General features: G+C 45.0%; 1 protein-coding gene across 10 annotated transcripts in view; it reads right to left on the bottom strand.

Annotated features, from left to right (window-relative positions):
* SVIL (supervillin) overlaps window positions 1-4663 on the bottom strand; it is a 635411-nt gene extending 630748 nt beyond the window's left edge. For 7 of the 10 annotated variants that reach the window (XM_085631820.1, XM_085631823.1, XM_085631825.1 and 4 more), the window contains exon 1: window positions 4559-4662. The gene's annotated coding sequence lies outside the window, so the exon portion shown is untranslated. Of the gene's footprint in view, window positions 1-4558 lie in introns of all 10 variants that reach the window. The other 3 variants (XM_085631809.1, XM_085631813.1, XM_085631812.1) reach the window with 2 other exon arrangements.
* Window positions 4664-27971: the final 23308 nt, after the last annotated feature.

The raw sequence follows: 27971 nt of genomic DNA, 5'->3' as shown, positions 1-27971 counted from the left end.
CCACTGGTCAGTACCTAAATTACTCTGTCGGTTTTGCATCAATAATCAAGTAGGAAAGCCTTAAGCCTCCTTTTCACTCACCCCTTTAGATGGGTTTTCGCTAAAGTCACAGTATAGAGCTCACTATTGTTTCAGTACTGGATTATCTGATTCAGACACTCATGCTGCGTTAATCCTGTTGGACCCCACAGTGGCTTCAGACACAGTTAACCACACAATTCGCTTTACAATGCTTTCTGAACTTGGTATTCAAGTTCTAGGCTAATGCGGACTGAAACCCGTTTTAGCAAATAGTTCTTAGAGTCAGTTGGCTTCATTTGAATCTTCCCCTAGGCTGAGTTCCTGTGCGTCCCCCTAGGCTGAGTTCCTGTGCGTCCCCCAAGGATCTATTCTTTAACCGCATGCATCAAATTATTTTGGCCCATTTAATCGAATCCTTCAGTTGGGAGTTTTACGCTAAGACTATGGCACCCATGTTATTGCCAGATTCAAGGAAAAACACTAAGGCTTCCTCTAATTTATGTGTCCGCTAAACCAGTGTTCACCAGAGGATGAATGCAAACCACATACCAGCCTGGGATCTATCCTTCAATAGTTTCAGTGGTCAAAAACCTTGGCATCAAGGCTGACGGCTTGCTATCTATCCTCAGATACACAAGAAGATGATGGACTGAGCGCTGAAACTTTTCAGACACTCGCCCCCGGTCACAGATCTGGGTTGAATCCATCATCATTCTTTTGCTCACTTTGCAAACCCAGTTCAGACCCCAGCCATATACAAATCAGTCTTGACCCTACTCCTCATGGGAACAGCTCAGCCCGAACTGCCAAGCCAGGTATTCCCTGGACCGGAAACAAGCATTCTGGGACCGGTTTGGGGGTAACGCCTCTAATCAGCCAGGCTAGCTTGAATCCAGTGGCAAAGTGAGCAAGAGACCCACGTCTGAGCATAGCCTGCCAACTTAGGGAGAACAAAGCAAACACAAGGAGGTGATGGACGGAGCGTTGAAATTTTTCAGACACTCACCCCCAGTCACAGATCTGGGTTGAACCCTTCATCGTTCTTTAGCTCACTTCGCCACCCCAGTTCAGACCTTAGTCAGTCAATCAAGTAGAGACGGTGGTCAAATCTTGCCTGTTTCACCTAGATTGCTTAAAATGTACACTACATTTACTCCTGTCCAAAAGGTCACAACCCTCAGTGCATTCTTTCCATTGTATTTAAATTACTGCATTGTCATCTACTCTGGCTCGCCTGTGCAGCTCATTCAAAAACTCCCAATTCAAATTTTTGCAGCCAGTTAAGCCTTCTATGACCATCGTAGTCCTCCTAGCTTTCAGATTTTGGCTCAACTTCACTGGCTTCTGGGGAAGGAAAGACTTGTGTTGAACACCCTTTCCTAGGCTCATAAGGCAGTCTTCTTGCATAGTACTTCCCCCTTCGGTGCCACTTCCCTCATTTCCCTTCGAGGTCTGTTTATGACCTCACATGGTATCAGATAGAGGATGCCATTGGTCAACACCTATTAGAGGTTTGCTGGTGAAATAAAAAAAACATTCCTGTAAGGTGTTGGAACATCTAGAGGTGGACCTCCATAACGAAGCCTTACAATCACATTTCATGTGCAGGCCCATGTATTGCTTCGAAGACAAATTAAAGAATCCTTTGATATCCACATATGCCCAGCGAGGACATCTAGAAGCTAGTATTGCAGCAACAGATTTGTGTGTCTCAGGAGAGAATGAGGAATTGGTAGCACAATAGCACATGCAACTCATCCAAAATGTGTTTCTACAGATGTGATGTACATTGCCAACTTTTCTGGTGGCAAATTACAGGTCAAGCAGAAGCTGTGTTTTTAACATAAAAGAACAGTCTATAAACTAAAGACAACAAAAACCCACAAACCCCCCCTTAACTGACTTAAGCATCAGGTTGTACAACAGATGAATATAAACACACCTATGCAAGGAGATGGCAATTAAGAGTCGAAAGAGATTTTACAAACTAACTGTGCCTTGCACACTGGACCAGCCATGTTAGTCACATTACTGGCCCTTTAAACCACGGAAATTGCCCAGTGAAACCAAAAGAGTTACCGAGATCGCCTATGAAGGAGCCAAGCCAGTAATTACTGATACTGGCCGAGTGTATGTTATTTTCTATACCTCATATATACATACAAATAAAGGCCGTTTTATTATAGATTCCCTCTAACCATGTACGAGAGGGCAAACAAAATAGACCTGAGGCAATACAACCATGCAATTAATAGTGAACACCGGTAGAATATGACAGAAGGGTAAAACATACATAATTAAAACAGTACGCTTGTCTCAAAGTGGGAAGATGTCATAGAAAACTAACTTTGCTCTTGAATGTTCAATGTGTCCTAAAATTCGTGACTGCTTAGGGAGAGAGGGAGAGAGAGAGAGAGAGAGAGAGAAAAAAAGCTGCTGGCGAACTTTGCTAGTGCAATCTTAACTTCACATCGGTTTTGGAAACTAATTTTTTCGCACAGCCTGGAAACCACTGCTGCACCTGCGGGGGGGATGAGATTCCCTGACACACAAGTGACAAAGGGACCACCGGGCAGTGCACAATACTAGCATCTTCATTCCAGTGACAGGGGCAAGTTTGGTGGTGGTAATAACAGCCCACCACACTGGCACTATCTTAGTTTAGTCTTTGCCTCCTGTTGCCAGAACGCAAATCTACAACAACATCAGAGCTGGCCATCATTCAGACACATCATAATACAAGTCCCCCATCCAATACAGCCCACTTGAAAGAACTCAAAACACAAGATCTCACTAACTTGCAACTCAATTACACCACAGGTGAAAAACGTAAAGGGATTTCCTACTGGGTGTAAAGAAAGTGACTGCATTTTATAATAGCGTGTTCTGGATAGAGGAAAGGTCAGTTTACAGCCATCTCCTTATGCATTACACTTGGGATTTCGTGCTGCGAAGGACGGGGTTCAAAAGGCATGGATGGCACCCAAGCAAACGATCACTAGGGGCACGGAATAAAAAACGAAGAAAAATAAACACAATTAAACAAACCTAATCTGTCAAAACAAAGTGAGAGCCAATAAAGATTTTGCAAAAATTAAACAAGCCAACACCTGGGAGCCAAGAGAGCCAGGACATCAATAGATTGCAACGAGACAGTATTTACTTGCCGTCGTGTGACAACAATGTACGCTGCTTGCTACTTGACGAGTGTAGTGAAGACAGCCTGCTTATCCAGCACACAATGTATCGATTACACCCACCACGTGTCTGTGTTATGTAAACCACACCAACAGCCTCTGCAAGTTACCTTTCTCACCTTTGCCTGAGCCTACGCCGTCCCACAAGCATCGCATCCGTCGTAAGCCAGCGGGACTCCGACAAGCAGCAGCAACACAATAAACATGGTCAAACCGCTTCTGATAGTAATCTCCCTGTGCACTGAAGGGAGGATACACAACATTTCATTCTGGACAGTATTTTTGAATAACACCCTGCTACAGTTGCAAGTCTCAAACTACAAGCATGAAACAATAACAAAAGCAAACACAAACGTAATGACAAGTCATGATAAGCGCATCAAAAGTGGGAAACGGCGTTTAGCTGGGGGGAAAAAAAAAGTCACTGACTCCAATTGCATCCAGCCCATTCGCCTGGAGAACCCGGGAAAAGGGAGGGGGGGGGGGGGGGAGAGAGATCTAAAGCAGGAAAGGAATGTCACCAGCCTGCACTACAACCCTCCTTTGGCCACAAGGAAAGAAAACGACAACATCCTGCAGCCCATCCACGAGCGGCGCTGAGCAGCATGCCAACTACAATGTACAGGAAACGAACAAGAACTGTGGAAAGTCCGCCTGCACATCGGCAGCAGAAATGCATCACTGGCCAAATTAACGGTATCCAGCTCATGAATAAAGAACAAATAAAAAGGACTCGGGACCTGCAGTCCGCAGTTACACATGGGCACTGAAGTGAACTCCCCAGCTGGTACGCACACGCGCTTCCCGGCTTTAGGGTGCCTAAAATAACTTGCTGCTGGCGAGCCACGCAGAAGGAACGGGGGTTGCATGAGACGGAGCCGTAACAAGAGCTCGCTGCTAGAAACGCACAGCGCCTCGCTCCAAAAGCCAATGTTTTCCTTTCCAGTACCCGTCGCCTGACACCTATAAAGGAGTTTTAAAGGCTCGCGGGGGTGAGACAACTGTATAAACTCCAGGTTAAGAGCTCGCTCCAGGTGCATGATTAGCCAGACATTAGTTTGCCCGAGTAATACTCGGGGACTTAAGCCAGGACAGCAGTAACACTGCTGGGTAAAAAATATTTTCTGTTTCTTTAAAAAACAAAATGCTATTTCGAATAGCTCTACTTCTAAAGTAAACCGCGACCTCCTAACGCCTGCCATTTGAAAGTTTTACAGAATGTATGCGAAGTGCTCACACCGTGCAGAAAAGAGTAATGAAAGTGCCGGGTGTGAGCAAGCACTCGCCTACATGGTAACCCTTCCCGAATCAGGCGGGAGGTTCCCGTTCATGGGCCTTACCTCCCGCCAGAAGATGTTAAAAATCCAGTTGTGTCCGCTTTGCTTCATATAGTAACGAACTTCAATGGATGAAAGCACAGCGAGGTAATGAGAAAGCTGGTTTTATAGTGATTGACAGGCCGAGGGGCGTTATTTCAGTCTCTTTTAGAGCTGATCGTCCCACTAAATTCTTCCATTGGCTAAAGAAAATGACCCGCCCGAAAAGGGCGGCCGAGCCAGCCCTGAAGAAACCGCCCCTGCGACTTATCGGGAGTAGACTGTCCTGTTGCTCCGGAAAACTTCGACCAGCCGCCCGAGGGCCGGAACTCCAGGCAAGGTGCGCTGAGCCTCTGCACGCCGGTGTAGTTTGTGCTGCCAATGGTGGCGGGTGACGTAAACATTGACGTCACCCTCTTTTTGTATGTCAAAGAGAGTTCCAGGTGCTTAGAAAGACGCTGTAGATCAGCGGTTGTTCACCTTTTCTCTTCCGAGGACCCCTCTTTAATCAATACTGGAACACAAAGACCAAAGATCAAACAAATACACACATGACGAAATAGTTTATTTAATTCACAAATATAAAAAGGAACATTTTAATAGGTAGGTTGGAGCCTTTCTAAATTCAATTAAGGCGACTCATTGTCCACACTATATTCTGTTTGATGTTCTTGCACTGCTCCCAAGAATCAGCCTGGGGACACCTAGCTTAATTTTTTGCCTCCAGTTTCAAAACCCTTCACACTTACAGAATGGTTTTAAAACTCCAGTTGTACATTTGCATCGTTATTATATGCACTTTAATCACCTGTTAAGATTATTTAATTCTCGAAGCACTCCCTGAGTAGGCTTCACAGACCCCCGGGGTTCCCGGACCACAGGTTAAGAACGACTGCTCTAGATAGTTTATGTTTTCTGGTGTAATGCTACGTGCACTGACAGAATTCATTCATGTTCTAATATTGCATTGCACTTAGTTTTGGCTTCCTATATTCTGTACAATATATCAGGTAAGACATCCTGTGCAAGTAGCATACATTACAATATCTTATAACAGGAAAGTGGGTGATTTTGGAACAAAATCAGGGGAACGGATTATCCACTTTGACTTTTATTGAAGCAGAAGCAAAATAAAACAAAATTTGGCTTCAAAAATCGGAAGTCTCCTGCCTGAATCGGGTCTGTTGGCGTGTTTGAAGTAGGCGATCCGAATCAATTTAAATCTGAAGTTTCTAGACACTTGTTAAACAACTTCATACATTATGGCCCACATTGATTTGATTTTATCTATGTGCAAGTCATGTCCATTTATCGTACAACTTAATGAGGTACACCAGCCTTAAAGATTTTGAAATTTGGACTGCACCCCCAGTAGGATCATAACTGCATTACAGCATCCCAGACACAGCATGAGCACAGAGAAACAGCCCCATGTGTCTTTTCTACCTTGGCTAGTTTCCCATACAGAGTGGTCATGACTTCTGGAATCCCACATTAATCTTTCGTCTCTAAGAAGGTTTTCGGTTTCTCCTATGATCGAGATCCCCATATGTATACCAAGATCCACCCAGGACCCTAAGCTTACGTACATCATTGCATTCCTTGTATGCTCCCCTGCTTTAAGGCGGTTAAGGGTCATCTAGGGACCAGAGCTTCAGTTTCCTTCCAGCTCTCTCCCATGATTGCAACCTCACAGCTGCTACTCTTGTGTGTGCATATCAGGCTGCTGCCACGCACACGAGCCACCCCCTTTAAGTCTGGGTTCATTCTGGCAGTCAACTTTACTCTTCTGCTTACCCTTTTAGCATCACCATTGCACCCCATGCTGCAGTGTAAACCCGTTCCATATCTGGACACCATTGACACAGCTTTGCTGAAACTACTCTTCCTCTTGCACCGCCTTCCACAGTATTTCGCCAGGTTTCTAAACAGTTTGCTTCTAAAATGCACTGGAAAAAATGACACCTATTTGCTTGGGGTCACCCGCCCTATCTGTAACCTAGGACTCCAAAATCTTCTGATCACCCCAGTGCTTAAAATATTTGGAGCTGGCTGTGCTTCCCCAAGTCACCATCTGATCGATACATCTTTGCCTGCCCTGGAGAGCTTGCACCTCCGACTTAAGTTCCCAATAGAAAATTTCTGTAGTTTTTTGGTTTTTGCACCAGCACACATGACAATCATGTGTATGCCGTGTGACATGGAAAGTAGCCCAGAGTGAGATCTGTGGTTTGGAGGGGCATTCAATTTGCATCTCCATTTTTTCCAGTGTGGTTTCTCTTAGCTCACCATTGTCTGTGGAGGACTGACAGTGGTGGTAGCCCAAAGAGTATGATGGTAGGACAAGCCTTCTTACCAGTGGCAGCAGAGGGAGCCTGCCTCCTGGCCTCTCCCATCCAATGTGGCCTGTCACTCCTCCTCACTTACACCATGAGGTACATGGATGTCCCAAGTGCGAATGCATGATGCACATGTAGTAAGATGAGCAAGAAGCATATATGTGTAATAAACAATTAAGCAGGTGGGTAGTAGTGGTAACAGTTACCGCACCTCGTATGAAAGGAACAGAAAGTAGAGTGGGAAAATAGTATGTCGGTCGAAAGTCAAAGTAATGCTGAGTTGCTGTAATGGCTAGGGCACCCTACTACCAAAGGTGCAGACCCACACTGATAGTGATATCAGTGAGTTAAACTTGAGTTAGGAATGGAACCAAAGCACTCTCAGGCGTGTATTAAAACAGGAAGTGAAATATCCAAACACTACGGACTAGTATAACAAGCGCAGTTTTTCATTTATTGCAAAACAAATGTAAACATTTAATTCACTACAATATGCAATTTGTTACATATAATTTATCAGGCTTGTAAAGTGTTTATAAAAGAAAGTTTCTATTTTTACAAAACATTAACAGTAACTGCCAGAGAAGAAAATATATAGAAACGCATATATAGACTGATAGCCCAAAGATGAGAAAAAAATGAGATAAAAGATTTATATATCCTGCCAAGAAATGCTCAAAAACTAAGAAGTATTTTTGAAAAAATGCAAGCAGTGTACTTCACACTGAGAGGTGTGAAGGTTGACTTATTGCTAAATCCCATACAACAGAAACTATACAAATAGGAAACCGTCACCCAAGTGTATGAGACAAGTTTCTAAGTATATGAAAGGTGCACATTAATAGAACAATGTGACCATACACCAGCCTCATCAACCAATGGTTAAAGTAGGTGTAAGTAAAATGACTCACCTAGAAAAGATGAAAAGATATACATATATCTCATAATTCAATCAGTGAATCACGATACGCTGAAGTAGTCTTTCTAGTCAAGAAATCTTTCAGGAAGGTAAAGAGCTGCGTTAAACTGAAAAAGTCCATTAAATAAAACTGGTCCCGGACTGGGATCATGTGATTGCAAGATTACATCACTTCCAGTAATGAGGACGCAGATCCGAAATGATAATGATACTTACTTCCCAAGTATTGAAATCAGATTGTTTAGTGTTTGTTGAAATAATTTCAGCTAATTTGCAAACATTGGTTAATGCACATAGACATGTACCACAGAAAGACACATTCTACATTCTTCTTTTATCTTGAGTGGTGTTAATTAGAATGAAAATCATTTTACTAAATAGTAAAAATTATCTTCTTATTCAAAGAGAATGTTCACACTTACCAAAGTAGACAGCAAAGCTTTGCAAATTTTGTAGCAAGCAACAATTGTGGCGTCAGCATGAAAAATGCAAATAATGTAATTACTTTAGCAGGGTGTGGGGCACGGAGGGCTTGAGGAGGCAGACTGTGTCTTAATTTGGGCTCCTGGTTTTATGCTTTTATTGTTTTCGTCTGTATTTATCCGTATTTAATTTTTGGCTATCTCGTTGGTATTTATCCATATTTATTTTTAGTTTTCTGAACAAATGTAACTGCAACTTCTAAATTTCCATGTTTATTTAACTGATGCGCGTGCACATATACTTTGACGCCTTCATGGTTTTAGTACATTCTCAAGCCAAATATAATAAAACAACACAACCAAATGAAAATTATAACACAAAACAAACGTTGAGATATGAAGTTATTTAAGGAACTCTCACCCTGTTTTTAGACTCTCTATGCTGCCAATCTGCATAGCTATTGGCCTGGAATTCATGAGTGAAAGCATAGAGAGGCGCTCAAAAGAAGCCAAATTACCTGTATTTTTCCACTTTTAAAAATAAATACAGACAGGAAACACTCTATTTTCTGGCTGTTTTTATCTGTAAAAATCAGTAAGAATGAAAATCTTGGAGCCCTAGTCATAATATTGAGGGTTGCATGAGAGAACTATCAGAATGCATTTCCCAGGCTCATTGAAAGTCTCTTAAACACTTTTTTGGTTTGGTGGACTTGTAAAAAGAATGAAGGGTTCCTCAGCCTCTTTATGCTAGCTCTGGCACCGAGGGTCATATTAAAACTTGTTTAGCCCCTCCTATTGGCCAAGACGAAGGACCAGTCTCATGCCTGTGAGTCACAGAGACTCTTATATTGGCGTGCAGCTTCCCTCCCTGCTTTTTCCGGTAGCTGGTGTGCATGCCCTATGCCACCACCCGACCCCTGTCTCAATGCTGCAGATAAAGACTGGCCTTCAGGAAATGTACTTCCCAAAGCCTTTCAGACAGTGCATCTACTGATGAATGCATCTCCTCTTGCACTGTGGTTCTCCTCTTATACAATGGTTGTCTCATCAGCTTCTTCTGTTTCAGCAGGGCTAATGGTGTGGGCTCAACAGAAGTTGAGAGAGCTCTCCTGAGCATTGATAAGACAAGTGAACTTGACCATAGTGACATAAAATGTTCTAAATATGTGCTAAAAGTTAAAAACCAGGTCTAGAAAGCCAAAATGTATGGGTCTGATTAAAAGTTTGGCAAACCGGTTACTCTGTCAAAAACATGACGAATATCCCTTGTGCCTCATTACAAGTGCACTATGTGCTATGGCTCTTGGTATAAGGCAGATGGGTTGTCCTTTGCCCTTCTGATGGAACAACTCCTCAGTCTACCTCTAAATCAGGCCCTTTATCTTGTATTACCTTGTATTGAACTAGCTGAAAAATGAAATGGAGCCATTGCACTAACTATCTGAGTCACACAGGCTTCTGAGAACGAAAATGGTGAATATTTTAACCCTGCCACATCAAAGTTGAGTTGTTTTCATATTAGTTTCACTTTGTTAGAAAATGGCATCAAATGTTGATTTTTGGCATGTCTTAACCAAACTGGTAATAAAAGCAGCCATCCAAAGTACATTTAAATCAGACGGATTGGCTAGCATTTTATTGTAGTTTATTTGCACCTAGAGTTACCAGGCCATAGACCACTACGTTCCAGACTGTGGGTTCCTTACCATATTTAGGGATTATGGTTAAACAGCTTCAGGCATGCGTTATTGCTCTTCCATCAGTGAGGCCTGTGTGCAGTAGTGGTAAGGCCTGCAGTCAGTTATGGCGCAAAGGTCCGATAGAAAGCTCACTTTAGCTAGTCGGACCAGATTCTTTATTGACTTTCAAAGATTTGTTGGCTAAAAGGATTGTTCTTTCCTGTATCTCCTTGTCTGGTTGGGCCCTCTCAATGGTAATTTATTTTACGTAGTCACTGTTTTTGTAGATGTCTGGTCTAAAACCTGGCCCATCAGTGGTTGCTGGAGTCTTGAATTTCTGGTAGAACACTTTCCATGCCTGAGCCTTCACATTACCATCCATAAAGTATCCCCAACTATTATTATTATTATTATTTGTTTTTTTAAAAACCTTTATTTATTGGCATTTTACAATAAATAATACAGTGAGGTCATGACATAACACTCATTTAACAATACTAAGTACAGGGTGCATCAAAAAAGATAAATAAACATTGGCGACAAAACCTCCAGCAATCGAATGAACCTAAAAGCAGGATTGAGGTATAGGCCAGCAACGCAGTGCAAGCACACTAATTTGTGACCTGCCCGCCATTCTCCTCCAGACTCTTCTCACCCTGATTGTGGGCCAGATGTCCAAATATCAGAGCACACCAAAGTGTACCCTTAAGTATCATTCATCTTGTCATGTATATTTAAACTCAAAAGCAGGGGGAAATGGATCATCAAAGTCAAAATAATGAACAAAAACCGAAAATAAAAAATAAAAGTAATCAAACTGTCTCAGGGGTTGTGCCAGTTATGCAATGTAAGGGGACCTATCACTCCATTTATGGAAAGGTAGGATGATCTCACCTATCACAACAAGGGAGCTTGGGTAGCAGAAAAATCACATAAGAATTCCGGGTGGGCGTGGGCGGGGGTCTTGGGGAACAGGGGAATGGAGAAGAGGGACACTAGTAAGGCTACACTAAGGGGGAGGTTTACAATGCACTCATAGATCATAGCAGGCGGCCACACCTAGCGTTCACTCTCTCCATCATCTGGAGTCTTCTCCATCCACCTCGACTGACCCAGCCTGACTGTCAGGGCTCCCTTCTGTGTCACGCTCGGGGTTCTCCCATGCCTCCATCACCTCCGTCCAAAATCCTGCAATCGGCCATCTCCTTAATCCTCGAGCATCCTCTGGACTCAACGCTCTCTCTTAGGCTCTCGCCCACATAGTGACATCCTTCACCCATGTATCTACCACCGGACCCGTCTTGTACTTCCAAGCCATCGTTATTCTTCTCTTAGCCAGCACCATGGCCAAATCTAAGAATATGGATCCCACCTTCTGTATTTTAAGCCTATGAAACAATTCCAAGAGGCAGGCGTCTAAGGTAAAATCAAGAGTGTTGCTCAGAGTAGCATTTAGTGTGCGGATCACCGTGTCCTGGTATGATAATAAATGGGGGCAACTACAGGTCATGTGACAGAAGTCCGCATCTAGGAGCGTACCTCTGGGGCAACCTCTCAGTTCACTATCATAAATGATCTGAAGTCTGTAGGGTGTTAGGTAAGTCATGTGGACATAGTTAAATTAGGTATATTTCAATCTCATATTCCTTCTTAGGGTATGCCAAAACCTTGTGCCACTCACGGTCTGTAAAGTCTCGCCCAAGTGTCCCTCCCCACCTATGCTGTAGTGTCAACAGGGATTTTCGAACCATTTCAGCCAAAGGTTTATAAAACCACTTCACTGAATGTCTTGGAGTGCCCATAGAAACCAGCAGTTGTAATACTGCATGTGATGTTGGCTCATCACGCCCTCCAGCCCACAAATCCTGAAATATCTGCTACAAGGCCTCATAAGTCAGGAATTTCCCCGAGGATAGTTCATATTGGGTTGCCAAGTCCTCTAGGGAAGCAGAACTCCCAACTGGTAACAGTTGCCAACTGTCACTAGGCCTGCGTCTGTCCAGGCCGATAACTGTCCCGCCGAGAAGAAGGTTAGAGGGTCGCCACATGGAAAACCCACTAAAGGTAAAGCAAGGGCATAAAGAGATGTCCCTGCAGTCCTCAGAACGCAGCGCCTCCAACCTTGCAAGGTCACCGCCAATAGCACACCTGGTTTGGGAGTTGCCATCACCGGGAAGTGCAGCTTAGCCAGCAGAGCACTCAGCATTTGGGCAATGCCTATTACGCCCAATTCTTCCTGTCATGCCCCATTGAGCCAGTGGGTAAGCCACCGAAGCTGTGCCGCTACAAAGTACAGCTCAATGTCTAGGGCTCCTAAGCCCCCCTCATCCGTCAAGCACCGAAGAACCTCTAGTGACACTCTGTGACGGCCCATATCCCATATCAGTTCCCTAAGCAGGGTGTCCATTTGTTGAAACCTAGAGGCAGGCACCCCCACCAGGTGGTTAGTAAAGAAGTACACCCATTTTGGGAGCATGATCATTTTGGTCACTGAAATCCTGGCCATAATTGTCAGTTTAAGAGATCTCCAAAGGGGGCGAAAGTTTAAAGTGATTGGATAGCCTTCCCCAAGTTACCCTCCCGTAAATCATCCACAGGGTAAAGTAGAATACCCAGGTAATTAAACTTAGTGGGAGAGCAAGACCTGTCTTGCGGTATGTCCAACGGCTGCTGGTCACATGGTACAATTTGATACAGACATGTTTTTGTTTTATTAACTTTAAGGCCAGAGAGCGCCTCAAATCCCCCCAAAAGACGTAGTCACATCACAGCCCGTGGAGCCATCAGCTAAATACAACAAGAGATCATTGCCATTCAAAGAGATAATACGTTCCCTGCCCTCTACCACCATGCCGGAGCCTGCCCCTTCTCTCCGAAATAACTCTGCCAATGAGTCAATGCCCAGCCCTAAGAGAAGGGGGGATAGTGGGCATCCCTGTCTGGTCCCTCTGTAAACTCTATATTGCGGGGTGATGGTTGTGCTCATTCTAACTTGCGCAGTTGTTCAGTATGAAGTAACTTAACCTAATAAATCCACCACTGCCCCAGGTCCATCCAACTCATGGCTTCAAACAAGAAGTCGCCTCTTACCAAATCAAAGCCCATTTCAAAGTCACTGTCAAAAACAAGGCCCTCTGTTGAGTCTGTGCCTCTGGATAATAGAGGACATGATATAATCGCTGCAAGCTGGAATGAAACCGTTCTGGTCATCATGCATAAAGGCAGGTGTACGGGAGGAGTAGCCAAAGGGCTAGAACCTTGGTAAGGAATATTAAGTCCATGTTGAGCATGGACAGAGGACAAAACACAGTGACAGGTGTGCCCTGTATAGTAGTGTTGGAAAGTGGGATCAAAACAGTGTCTTGAGTAGAGTCAGGCAGGGCTACATGTTTTCAGAAGTCAGCATATAAGAACTCCAACCTCGGAACCAGGGTCCCCTCAAATGCGGAGTAGAACTCCGCGGCGAGGCCGCCAGAACAGCGGTTTTTCCCCACAGCCGTTCCCCTGATGGCAAGTTATATCTCCTGGGTTGTGACTGGGTCTCCCAAGTTCTCCTGAACCTTTTGAGGAGGCATTCTCAGTGGCAATCATTGAAAAAAGGCAAACTGTACCCCGATGGAAGAGTCCCAGGACACTTACATAAAGTTTCATAGTATTGTCGAAACAAAGTATTGATGGCCGTAGGAGGGTACACCTACGTTCCATCTTCAGTCAGGAGTTGTTTGATAGGTGCTCCTAGGGACTCCGGCCGATTAACCAATGCTAAGAGCCGACCCTCTACTTTGTGTGCCTTAACGATGGTAGTGTTTGTAATCATGACATCGCAGTCACTCTGAGATAGTGTTATACTTTTCCCAAACCTCTCAGAGTCTGGCTTTGGTGGCCTCATCTGTACCTAGAGCATTATCCAATTCGTGCAGTCTGCTATCCAGGATCTGAAGTTCCCCATTTAGCTCTCCCTGAACTCCGACTGAGTGGCTCAAACAATGACTGCGAACCGCAACCTTAAAAGATTCTTACTCGATCAGGCCAGAGGCTGTGTATCTCTGATTACGTTCGAAATACCATGCAACAGCCACCCCCAAGGAGTCTCAGAAACAGATAACCTCAAGGGACATAGGGTTAAGATGCCACTTGGGGATCTCCAGACAGTCCTTAATTGGCCAAAAGCCTAGCAGCAAGGGACTGTGGCCTGACAGAGTACATACCAGGTATTCAATGTAAGTGACATACTGACTGAGACTGTTCAAGCACAGAAATTTGTCTAGCCTAGTGTGGAGTTGATAAATGTGGGAATAATAGGAATAGTCTTGTGTTACCCCATGTTGGGTCCTCTAATAGTCTGACAGTCGCCATCTATCCAACCAGTCTCTAAGGACCTCTGCTGTCTTATGGGCGGTTGTACCAGGTAATGGAGGGATAGAGCAGTCAAGCTGGACATAGGCTACCCAATTAAAATCCCCACCGAGCAAAAGCTGTCTTTAACCAGTGGGCTGAGAGGAAGTGGAATACGTCTGTTTGATCTTCGTTGGGAGCATAAATACTTCCTAATGTAATTTCCCTGCCCAGTAGTCTACCCTTCAGTAAGACATAGAGCCCTTCCTTGTCGATGGTGGAGTGAAGAAGCTCAAATGGTGTACCTCCCTTTATCCAGATAAGTGTCCCCTTGCAAGAGCAGAGTATAAGGTAGCGTACAACTGGCCTCGCCACCTACAATGTAAACGCTCAATGTCTTCCCTGGATGCACTGAAGTAAGGCTGATGATACTATTTTAAAAGACTACTTCCACTAATCTTTGAGCATTTTTAACTTTTGCGACCCCAAATACCTTTGTTTATATTATTCTTCACTGTTGGGCCACATCCCATCACGCTTCGCACTACTCCCCGGTCCACCGCGGGTTTCTCCTGTTGGTGTGGAGGAAGACAGTCAGGGGCTACTTCCGGGCTGAGTGGGAGGTCGGCGGTCTAGTTGCCAAACCTCCACTATAAAACCAGATGCCTGACATGACGTGCCCGTCCATGCCCATCCGTCGCCAGGAGCCAGGACCCATGCATGTTTTAGATCCAATTAGGGGTACCAGACAGAAACTAACGTACTCAAGTCTGGATCTCTTCGATATCAGACGAGGCTTGCTGTCCATATGATCTCTCCACTCATGTGATACAACCAGGGTGCTTCCGGTAATGGAGGGGCCCTTCTCATGTTAATCTTGTCAGTTCCAGAGCCCAAAACTGGAACATAAGTATAGAGGTCCTAGGGGCACTCACCGAGGTAAGGGAAATTGCCCCTCCAATATTGTCACCCACTCCCAAACTGCTTAAGGAAAGCCTCTTAGCAATCCTATCCACAGTTCCTAAGGAATGTTAGATCCCTACCACAACATGCTGTAGAGTTGTGGGACCTACTTACCTCCAGGAACCCGGATATAGGATTCCTGACGGAAACCTGGCTCAAACCTAGCTCCACCCCTGCTATTGCAGCGGCACTCCCTGAGGGCTACCGCATCCACAGATTGGACAGACAGTCCAAAGTGGGGGGAGAGATAGATAGCCATCATCCATAAAGATTGCATTAAAGTATCCAAACTTGAGCAACGGTGCAATGAAAAGATTGAAATTCTAGTTTTTCGAATGGACCTGCTACCACAACATAGTTGGAAAGGTTCCCTTGTCTATCGACCCCCTAGCCCCCTATCAGACCTTTCACTCCAACTTATGGAATTAATAGCCACCCACATCATATCCACCAAGAATCTTTTACTCCAGGGAGACTTTAATGTATATAGTGAGTGCACCACTAATCAAGATGCCTCGGTGCTCCTGGCAGATCTATCCTCCTTAGAATTAGATAAAATCAATGACGGTCCCACACACACACAGCAGGACACACACTTGATCTTATCCTCACCAACTCTCCCAATGTCCTCTGTGAACCCCCTGCCAGCTTACCTGGACGGACCATGCATTAATCGATCTTTATATTAAGGGCCCTAGGGTTTACAACGCCCCCCAGCCGGCCCCCTTCACCTTCGTAGACAATGGCACAAAATCACCCCAGACCTTTTCCAGGACACTATTAGGCCTCTTGAAACCTGGAATCTGATAATGTAGAGGAATGCCTTGCCCGTTACAACTCCACAGTAAAAACGGCCATTGATCACCTCGCCCCTCCGAAACAGCACCATAGCTCGGCCAGGCACCTCCAGACAGCCTGGTTCTCGCCCGACCTACGGACAGAAAACGGTTGTGCAAAACTCTGGAAAGGCGCTGGCACCGTTCCCATGATAGAAAGGATAAAGAGAGATATAAGACCGCTCTGACCCAATACCACAAAAATTTAAAAATTGCTCGAAGAGCCCATATTGCACTACAGCTCAATCAGGCAGGGAATGCCCCTAAAGTCTTATATCAAATTCTCAAATCTTTCACCAACCCAAAGGCTTGCGACAACGAGGAGGCTCCCTCTCAAGCAAATAGCAACGCATTTTGAAAATCGAGCTGATCTATGATAAAATCACCTCACCTGGGACCCCTCAGCAGGATCTTGCATCTTATAGTCCACACACCCCTTCTTAGGTGCAGCTGTTGGAAAACCTCCCCCCTCACCTATGATGATGTGGAATCACTGTTATACACAGTAAAATCGGGCTCCCCTCTGGACATCATCCAAGCTAAAATCTCTACTTTACTCTCCAAACAACTTTCCACTCCCATTTGCTCGCTCCTGAATCTCTCAATGAGAGAGGGACATCTCCCCACTGAATGGAAGGCGGCACAAGTCATTCCCATCCGTAAGTACAATCAAGGCCCCCATGGATGATTTATCCAACTTTTGGCCTATTTCCCTGCTACCCCTCCTGAGAAAGTTACTGGAAAAAGACATCAACAAACATCTATCTGACCATGTCGAATCCACAGGATGATTCGATCCTTCTCAATCTGGATTTAGGCCCAGGCACAGCACAGAGTCAGCCCTGATTGCTGTCACCGACAACATCAGGCAGTCCCTGGACAGCAAACAATCAGTACAACTCGTGCTGCTTGACCTATCGGCCGCATTCGACACCGTCTCCTATCATATCCTGCTCAGGAGACTGAATGAAATTGGACTCCGAGGATTGGCTTTCCAGTGGATGGTGAGCTTTCTCTCCCTCCGTACCCAGACTATCAACTTAGGCCCTTTCGATCAAAGAAGATGAGACTGACCAAGGGAGTACCCCAGGGCTCATGTCTCAGCTCCACTTTGTTCAACATTTACGTCTCCCCCCTAGCAGATTTACTTAGGACATTAGGTTTTACACATATCTCATACGCTGATGATACTCAGCTCTTATTCTTGTTCAATGAACCTACCCCTAAGGCCCAGTCCACCTTCTCGGAAGATTTGATAGCCATAGCCAGCTGGATAAGGAGCAATTTCCTTCAGCTCAACGCAGGGAAGACCGAGATGATGCTGTTTGGAGATGCACCACTGCTGTGGTCACCAGACTGGTGGCCGGTGGATCTAGGAGATCCCCCAGAGCCTAAGACTGTAGTCATGAACCTCGGCATATGCCTAGACCGGGCATTGACCATGAAAGAGCACGCCGCCAACATTGCTGGCTCCAGCTTTCATGGACTTGGACTGTTACGGCAAATCTTCTCCTTCCTCCCCTTGGCCACATGGAAAACTCTCATCCAGGCACTGGTACTAAGCCGCTTAGACTACTGTAACACCTGCCCTAGCTATCTTGCAAGGAAATTCAACCACTAGGTCGCCTCGTTCAGGAACTAAGGGCCATATGTATGTGGGCTAATACCAGTCGGTAACAGCCGAAAATCGGTAAATTTTCCGTTACCGACCGGTATTTAGCCCTTCGAGATGTAGGAGGCTGGATTGAAGGATTCAGTAATTTACCGATTCGGTATTTTAAGAAATCGGTAAAATACCGAATTGGTAAATTACTGAATCCTTAAATCCTATGTAGGGAGCACTCAAGTGAGTGCATTTTTGGTTTAAGGATTCGTTATTTACCACCAACTACAAGTTGATGGTAAATACCGAATACCTTTTCAAAAGCAATTTTGTGCTTCTTTAAAAGTGCCATGTGGCAGACATACATGCCCTTAGGGCATGTATGTGCTCCAAATGTGCACACATGCACGATTCAGGGGTGCAACAGGGTGTCAATGTGACACCCTGCCACCCTTGAATATGCTCCCCCTACTACCGATTCGGTATTTACCGAATCGGTAATAGTGAATGGCTTCCCATTCATTCCTATGGGCCTCCAGGCCCATAGGAATGAATGGGAAGGTATGCCTTATTACCGATTCGGTAAATACCGAATCGGTAATAACGAATATTACCGAATCGGTAAAATTTACCGATTTTTTACCTACATTCTATTTACCGATTCTTAAATACCGAATCGGTAAAATTCGGTATTTAGGAATCAGTAAATAGAAATTATCTACATATGGCCCTAAGTCTTTGCTTCTTGTACCTCGGTTTAGAAAATCGCAGCTGGGTGGGAGAGCTTTCTTTCATCTAGCCCCTCTCTATTGGAGCCAGCTCCCTACCCAACTGCGGCAATGCCCTGACCACCTTCAATTCAGAAGGCTCCTCAAAACTGCATTATTTTAACATGCCCCCCTTCATGGCCTACTACAGCACCTCCATAGTGCAGAGATACCCCTCTGGGGTGTTTCAGGTGCTTTACAAATGAATAAATAAAAGGTGAGTCTCCTGTAACATAGCCACCTACACCCCCCTACGTCACAGATATCTGTGAATAGTATGGTGTTTAGATACCAAACCCATGCCCCAGATATTCAAGGTCAGGAACGTTAGTGTATGAAGTTGGCCCTGCATCTGACCAAACTTGAGTATTCCCCCTATACACCCTCCAGGCATCACCCAGTGGTCGACTTCCCCACATCAAGCGACAGCGCAACCTTTGAGACAAACCATAAACTCCCCTGCCGGTGAGCATTCCAGAAACTACTGGCCACCCAAACTTGTAAAATGAAAACATTGTCAATAGAATGCCTCCTCCAGTCTTCTGCCAGGGCCTGATCTAAGAGGGCCAGTCAATGTAGTGCAAGCATAACCATGTCCACACCGGCCCCACAGTTGAATGCTGTCTGAGTATTCAGCTAAGCACCCACCCAGTTTCCATGGCTCCCTCAACCCAAAGTACCTGAGCAAACAGTAGGAATGCATACACGGGGTCTCCCTAAGCCTAAAATTGTCTGTTAGTCAGCCATCTTGCCAGTAACTCAGCTCTTCAGATCAGTTCATCAACTGATTGTGGAGTCACTGAAGGCAGGGCAGCACTATCTGCCAGTGAAGTGCCAGGCTCCAAGACCACTGGTCTTCAGTCTGAGAGGGTGCCAGTCTCGGAGTCTGCCTGGTGAGCGGCCGCTCTCTCCTGCTCAGTTTGTCAAGGGGAAGGCTTCATCCACAGCCAGCTGCCTGGGGTCCTCCATGGTTGCTTCTGAGACCTGTGTCTTGGCACGCCTTCCTTGGGTTGGGCCACCGGCAAAGTGGACCCTGTTCTGTAGGACTCCAACCAGTCCCATGCCATGCATGGATCATCACAAATGTGAGTAGCGCCATCAAGTATGATTCTGGGTTTGGCAGGGAACATCAAAAAGTATTGCAAGCCTTTTTCCCTGAGGGCCTTCTTTACTTCCAGGAAGGAAACACACTTAGCTTGCACTGCCGCCATGAAGTCAGGAAACACTGATACTTTACTGTTGCCGACTGCGAAGGGCTCCCCCGGTTGGTGCCTTCTGGAAAATTAGATCTCTGTCCTTGTAATCTAGCAACCACACCACCAGGGGGAGTGGCAGGCAACCAAATGCCAGTGTGCAGGCTGGCACCCTATGAGCACGTTCCAGGACAAAGAAGGGGGTAAGATAGTTTGGGGCAACCTCAGTTTGAAGCTATCATTATAGGTACAAATGCAAAAACAACAGTTGATGGACAGAATGCAGAACAATGTCATACATTCACCCCAGTACAGAGATCTGGTCCTAAATCCATCGTTTTGTTGCTCACCATGCCATTCCAGTATGAACCCAGCCATATGCAAATCAGTCTTGACCCTGTGCCTCATGGGAACAGTCCAGCCCGAACTGCCAAGCCAGGTCCTCCCTGGACTGGAACCAAGCATCCTAGGACCGGTTTCGGGGTTTCACCCCTCTTCAGCCAGGATAGCTTGATTCCAGTGTCATGGAGAGCACGGGACTCACATCTGAGCATACCCGTCCCACTTGGGGTGACAAATGCAAAATCAACAGTTGATGGACAGAATGCAGAACAATGTCATACATTCACCCCAGTACAGAGATCTGGTCCTAAATCCATCGTTTTTTTGCTCACCATGCCATTCCAGTTTGAACCCAGGCATATGCACATCAGTCTTGACCCTGTGCCTCATGGTAACAGTCCTGCCCGAACTGCCAAGCCAGGTCCTCCCTGGACTGGAACCAAGCATCCTAGGACTGGTTTCGGTCACTGGATTCAAGCTATCCTGGCTGAAGAGGGGAGAAGCCCCGAAACCGGTCCTAGGATGCTTGTTTCCGGTCCAGGGAGGACCTGGCTTAGCAGTTTGGGTTGGACTGTTCCCATGAGGCACAGGGTCAAGACTGATTTCCATATGGCCAGGTCTAAACTGGGGTGGCATGGTGAGCAAAAGAATGATGGATTTAACCCAGATCTCTTGACTGGGGGTGAATGTTTTGATTTGTTCTGCATTCCGTCCATCAATTGTGTGTCTTTTGCATCGTTATAGGTAAAACACCATATCGTCCCCCTCCGTACTCTCATGCAATCCGACCACCCGGATATTGTTTCAGCGGTTGCGACCTTCCGCATCCTCTTCCCTATGCTCTAAAATGCGTACCCTGTCAGTTGTTCACCCATCCGATGAGACAGCATTTGGTGTTCCAGCTCCAGCACTCCCACAGTGGTTTCCACTTCCCTAACTCAGTACGCCAACTTAAAGTATTCAGCATGCAAGAGGGCGAGACCCACCAATGCTGCACTAATATCTTGTTTTAGGGTGTCTTTGGTGTCTGCTATGGCAACAAGGATCCTGTCAAGTTGAAGATGAATGGAGTCAGAAGGGGCATCCATACGCTCCCGGTCTGTGGCGGGAAGATAGGAGGACTCCCCTACGTCAGGCTGGGTACCTGCCACTTTGGGTTTTGGCTTCCCCATAAGGATGATATGGCAAAGACCTCAGCAAGGTTCAGTACCACTAGCCTCAGGGGTGCACAAGCTGAATGCAGCAGTATAGCAGAGCTTCCTTTTGCGGGAGGGAGGACAACCCCTAGGCCTTTCATTTCTGTAAGTGCGTGTCTCATCAGGAGACACTAACAAGCTGTGGTCAAAGACATCCCTCCAACATGACTCAAACCATATAGTGTGCCCCGGGCCAGGGCAAACATCTGGGGGGCGGTAGGGTCCCTGCTGATTTAGCTGGTATCGCTCTCATCCTGCCACCCTATTTGAGAGGCCTGATACAGGTAGAGCGGGCAGATCCAGGGCTTCATGTCTGAGGCAGGCCGACAGCCCAGTAGACCCAAGTCTTTATATGTTCTCTCCCCACAGACCCTCCTCAATTAGTTAGCAGCACCTGTCCAGGCTCAAGAAGGTGAAGGCAGCAACTTCCTCTCTCTCTCAGTGTTCAGGTTAGAAACAACTACTATTTGTAGTCTCCAGGATCCCCTGACTTCCTCTTAGGACTCTTCAGTCCTTTCAGGCAGTGGGTCTCACTTATCTTCTCCGCCGACATTGCATGCCGGCTGGCCCTCTCAGGACAGCTAGTAATCACTAACCTTTCCAGCCATCAGTGCCAGCCCTATTCCCAGTTCACCCGGTGGTGTCAATCACAAAGGGAGGCCCCCAGTCTGTCTCCCTTCTCCCTGTAGCAGCCTTGGCATCGATGCCCGATCCCGAAATAGGCCCAGGGTACCCAGCTCGCCCCGTGCAGCAGCTTCTGTACTGGGAGCCTTCACCCTGCACTGCTATGCAGGGCCATGTCCTTTGACCCTGGTTGAGGCCCCGTCGAGGCAGCTTGTGTGTCTCCCATCCTGCATGTTGTAAGAGACCTGCAACTAGTCTGATACAGGCCCTCCGATCAAGGGTGGAAGCGGCCTTTCCTCTTCCCTGTTGTCCTCCCAGGGATCGCGGCCCTCAAGGGGTGCACCCCACACTTCCAGAGTCACAAAGCCAGTTTCCTGTCACATCCCCCAGTGTTCGCACAAAACAGGGAAGGGGGGGGGATAGCGGGCAGACCCTCGCCACACTGCGGCTCCACTCAATAGCAAGAGGCCCGGTCTGGGCCTGAGCTCTCTCGCTTCCCAGGAGACAGCGCATGTTGCCCAGAGCGACACTTCCCAATCACCAGCTTAAGCTGCTCAGGAGCCAGGTCTTCTCAACGCTGCTCAGGGCACCTCACGGGCAAGACATCCCACGATGTTGGGATGACACCAACTCTTACGCCCAGCCTGTGCCAACTGGCGGGAGCAGCAGCATCAAGCTCAAGTCGCCATTTTGTGTGTCAAGCCACCAATGTTGTGCCGCCCGACCGGCCTCTGCCACGGCAGCAACATTGCTGTCAACATTTACAAAGCAACCCTAGCAAGCTGCCCCTAGTGGTGCCAGTAAGGCCAAAGTCGCCTCCAGGAGTCAGACGGCACAGGATAAAGAAATGGCCGGTGTGGAGCATCAAGCTCAAGCGTCCCCCATCTTCCGCTCATTAGCCACGCCCAATCATTCCTATTGATTAAAATAAATGTATCTGTGGGCTATCTTTACTGTCTCTGTAAAAAAGAAGGCTATCCTCATTATGCTCCTACTTGTTTTGATTTTAAGAGGTAAACCATTGATTTTGATGCGGATTGTAATCATCTTCCTAAAGTATTTCAGCTTTTTTTCAAGAGAAGACCATGATTCAGTTTGTGAATCCTTCTGGGATTTACTACCAAAGAGATCAATGTGCATCGAAATACTGCTTTAAAATTGACACTGTTATTGCCTTTATGGTATACTCAAGTTATTCTCTTGTGGGTAGTCCCTTATATGGTCAGCACTCTCTTTCTTATGAATTGGATCTTTTAGGATGCTGCAATCAAAGTATGGGATGCACTAGAGACATGAAAGCTGTTGCTCAGTCTACCAAGAGTGATCTTTATGCCAGATGGAAGTCATTCATCATGTAATCATTTGGCTCTTGATATAATACATGATGCCATTAGTGTCTTTATTGGAGGTCTATTATTGAAAGTGTATTTAGCAACAATTATATGTTGCAAAGCATTTTCTTCTAAATATTTTCTCCTTATCTTTGTTGGCCTCATATGGTGTAAATATTATCTTACTGTGGGAAGATGTGAGCATGATCTAGGTTTGGTGATGACTAGATCTGGAAAAACTGTTTTTAAGTGACTTTGATGTAGATGAAACTGATCATTCTTTAAGAGGTGCATCTCTTGTAAACATAACACCTGAAGTTCTCTTTTCAAAAGATTTGCCACAGAAGTAGACCCCAGGGTTGCACTGTGGAATGTGCCTGGTGATGGAACAGTGCCAATTAATTTGCTGGTAGGCAGGCACAAGTAAATTCTGTGCAAGCAAGCGTCACGACTGTGGCAAGAGACAACGTAAATGGTGCAGCGACAAGATGAGAAGATCATATTACGACATATCCTTTGCGTCCCTAGATGCGGTCTCGGAATTCTAGTCGCATCACATTGATACATACGGTATGGATTTAATATTTGAAAGAGATGTCCAAAACATGCATGTTCCAAATACACAAATTATATAATTTCTAAACCCATTTTAGAAGTCAGTTAAATATACTGAATCCTAAAATGGGTTGAGAAATCAGAAAAAGTTTTTCTTTTAGCAGCACACACTCAGAATCAGTGAGTACCGCAGAATTGTAGAGACTATGACTTGTAATTGTAACAGAAATCACAGCAGCTCATGCAAAGGGGAAAATGATAAAGAGAAGAGAGAGAAAACACTTATGCAGCACTTGTCACACTTCCCTTGGAACTGCTTATGGAAGTCTGCAATGAAACAATACCAGATTAGAAAATAAACTTGTCACATTCATATCATATTCAATCCTTTTCCTAATTATCTCAACTTGCATATCCTCTAACTCAGCCCTTTCTTTTCGAAAACTTAATGCAGTTTTCTCACTAGAAATATAAGAGAACAATGGTTATTGTTTGTCTTCTTGAAAATCCTTGCAGTGTAGTTTATTTATTTGACTCTTGTGCACTTACTAGAGAGCTTAGTCCACATACATTCAAAATGAATTCCAGTCATGTGAATCCAGGAAAAATTATGATATGTATAATGTTGACAATGAGAACAAGAGAGATACAAAGTGCAAAATAAAATGTGATAGAAAATAGTGTGTGCACACAATAGGAGCAATATACAAGGCCTTCAATATGGTAATGATCATGAGAACGATCTGAGTAGACTAGATCGTTCAAAAGTAGGAAGGCATGGTTCCAATCCAACAACGCAAGACACTGGCTCCACGACGATCCGCCAACAACTGCCAAACACACACACTGCTTTGGGAAACGATAAGACTCTGAATTCACTCCCCTTTTATATGATCACAATGAAGGATGATTGCCATATCTGAAATACCGCTTTGCACAAGGTTTAAATTAGGTTAGTTTTATCTCGGCATTCACTGCCGCGCATGCCGGCCTTCCTCTGATCCCTTACATCCCCAAACCTAGCTCTCCAATTGTGGTAAGCATTTAACAAACACCATTTGGACTTGTTATTTCCTTTAACGCAGCAATTATAAATACAGCTATATCGTACACTCATGACAGCACTTCACTCTTCGTTGTGTTCTGTAGGTTTTCAGGGTTATCTTTATGGAATTTCTTTATAGCCTGAGAGTCATAAACATTTTGTGCTGGCTCTCAAGTGTTTTCCTCTGCACCATAACCCTTCCATTTGACCAAATATTGCAATTTTTTCTTACAAATTGTGAGTCCAAGGTATCTTGTACCTCATATTCAATTTCAGAATCTTGAATTATAGGATCTGGTGGTGTAGGTCCTGGGCCTTTTTGCAGGGTCACCCCCAGATGTTTGCCTTCTGTTGCTGAATCCATTTTTGTTTTCCCTGCTAATCAGTGGTAAAGTGCTTGTGCTCCCATCCTGTGATATAGTACGACTGGCTTACACCTGACTGGTACATTTAATTTACTTAAAAGTCCCTAGTAAGTGGTGCTACATGTTCCCAGGGCCTTCCAATTAAATGCTACTAGCGGGCATGCAGCACTCCTTGTGCCACCCACTAAATAGCACTTTAAAAACATGCCTTAGGCCTGCCACTGCAGCCTGTAGTGAAGTTTTAAACTGCTATTCCGACCAGGCAAAATACACCTTTTGCCAGTCCTAAACCTCCCTTTGTTAATACTTAAAAGTCATCCCCAAGGAGGTTCCTAAAAGCTCCGTGGGCAGGGTGCATTGTATTTCAAAACAAGTACATGCATGTTTAAATTGTACATGTCCTGGCAGTGAAAAACTCCTAAAGTCATTTGTTTAGGGGTGATGTATCTTACCTAACTACGTGGGTTCAGGAGTGGAAAGCGTGACTCTTACTACCTCAGAACTTCTCTTGAACACTCTTATTCTAAATTCAGATATTTTCTTTTCAAATCGGCCATCTATTAATCTTTTATCAATTATTAGTCCATTAGATCCTCTAATTTGTCTGGAAGGCCTGGCTTCTGAGATAGGATGTATTTTAATTCATCATTCAGACCCCCAGAGAAAATGGTAGTTCTTTTTTCTTCACGTGAATTGGTTTCAATTATCAAATTCTGGAATTGTGTCACATACTGTAACAAATCTTTTTTACTTTGCTGAAAATATAATAATTCATGATCAGCCCCTTGCATCATTGTCCTTCAAACAAAAATTCTACTCAAATCTTTTTTTAATGCTTCAATAACAGACTACTCCTTTCCATCAATATCGTACTATGCTGCCACTTACTCAGATAAATAGAGTAATATGAATGCAACTTTCAACTCAAGAGTTGGGAATTAACTGGTTTTGCACAAAAATGTAGCTCACATAGATTTAAAAAAATTCTAGTGTAAGTCTCCATTATACCTTTCTGGTGGAGCTAATGGTGTGGGTATTGTAACTACTATGAGATCACATATGTGCTCCCCAAACTAGATTTGTTTCTAAATTTTGACCCGATGCTGAGGCCCTCTACTACTTAATTGGTTAATCTGATGTGATATACTTAAAACTTGCTATTTAAACAAGTGATTCTCGCTCCTGGCTTCTATTTCTTTTTGTAAACCTAGAATTGCCTTTCCAATATCATCTAGGGAAAATGTGGAGAGATTCATAGCACCCGGGCAGATAAGCCAATGTGGAATTCTCAAAATGTTGTAGTTCACAAATTTTCATTACCGGTCCACAGGAATGCCATGAAGGTAATCACCTACATAGAGAAACCATGACTTCCAATTGATCTCTGGTGAGTCGGTGGAAAACAGCGCTATTTGCACAGCCCCTGGGCGCCTTGACTTGCACTTCGCACTTTTGCCACGGTCCCTGGCGGAGCCCTTATCACTCGAGAGGAGGTCCAGCAGCGCGGGAGATCTCTGGTGAGTCGGTGGAAAACAGCGCTATTTGCACAGCCCCTGGGCGCCTTGACTTGCACTTCGTACTTTTGCCACGGTCCCTGGCGGAGCCCTTATCACTCGAGAGGAGGTCCCGCAGAGCGGGAGGCGTGCGGGCTCGGCCCGGGCGAATACCGGGCCAAGACGGGCCCGTCTTAGCCCGTCATAGCCAGGAGTAGACTGGGCTGGGTCACAGACATTGGCTGTTTTGATTCTATATGCTCGAACTTTTGTCAGATAAAACCTTGTCATTCATAACGTCACTATTGTAACCATTGCACTGGATGTAATAGTTCGTGCTTTTGACTTATAGTACTCCGTCAATGCATATTGCATATTGTCTGTCACACTGGTTTTATTACCTAATTTGTAAACGAAATACTAAATTTTGTTTTGTTTTTTAGATACTGAATCCCCCCCAAGTGGTATTGTCCCGCATTGTTAGATTTGCTGCCTCTAGGTTTCTGTGTTAACATAAGTAAAATGGTGAAAAGAAAGGCCTCAAGCTCACAGCCTAAGAAGCAGCTCAAAGCGGGGGAGGGACCATGCGTTTCTATTCTAAATTATTTAACGGGCGCAATGGGAGCTTTGGAGGAGCAAATTGTGTCAGTGGAAGAAGCCATCTCCCGCGACAATACGGTTGGCACAGCCGGCTCTGGGGACTTACTCCCGAATGCGAATAAACAAACATTATATGATCTTAATGTTGAAAGTAATGGGTGCGTTTTGAATATTTTAGATCATGTCTCCTTTATCGATCAGGACGTAGAGTTTCAGCCACCCACTAAACGTACAAAAAATCCGATTTCAACCCTAGATACAGAGGCAGAAACCACTGCTAGGACTAAGGTGATCATGCAGAAGGTAGCAAAAAAGGGAATTAATAAGCCCCCTTCAAAATCCAAAAAAGTAATCCGGGGAACTGAGTCAACTCCCTCACATGTATTCACTCAAAACAATGTGACGTCAATAAAAACCAAAATTGAGGCCATGGATACTTTTTTCAGAGACTCTTTAAGTAATATTATAACAAGGCTTGGTGCGATTGAAGAGTTACTATCTAACCATTCCAAATCTCTGAAAACTATTGAAGCACCAATATTAAATTCTGGCGTCATTAAATCTAGGTCTTTTAAGGATCAGCTAAAACCAATACCAAACCCAGGGAGCACACAGTTGAACCTTGGACATATTGGTGACCATGCTCCAGCCCCCCAGGATAGTATCATAAATCAATTACCCTGTAGGCAAACCATGACGAATAATTACATAGATGGTAATAATCGACGTAATGTAGTTCCAGCCGTAAATTCAGAGCATAAATTAACCGCCCCTCTACTGGATTTACCACCTGCTGCTACCCCATATACAGTGATTTTGATTAACGT

The sequence above is a fragment of the Triturus cristatus genome, chromosome 10, assembly GCF_964204655.1.
Source record: "Triturus cristatus chromosome 10, aTriCri1.1, whole genome shotgun sequence".
Classification (NCBI taxonomy): Eukaryota; Metazoa; Chordata; class Amphibia; order Caudata; family Salamandridae; genus Triturus; species Triturus cristatus.
This window is presented reverse-complemented; position numbering and strand designations above follow the sequence as displayed.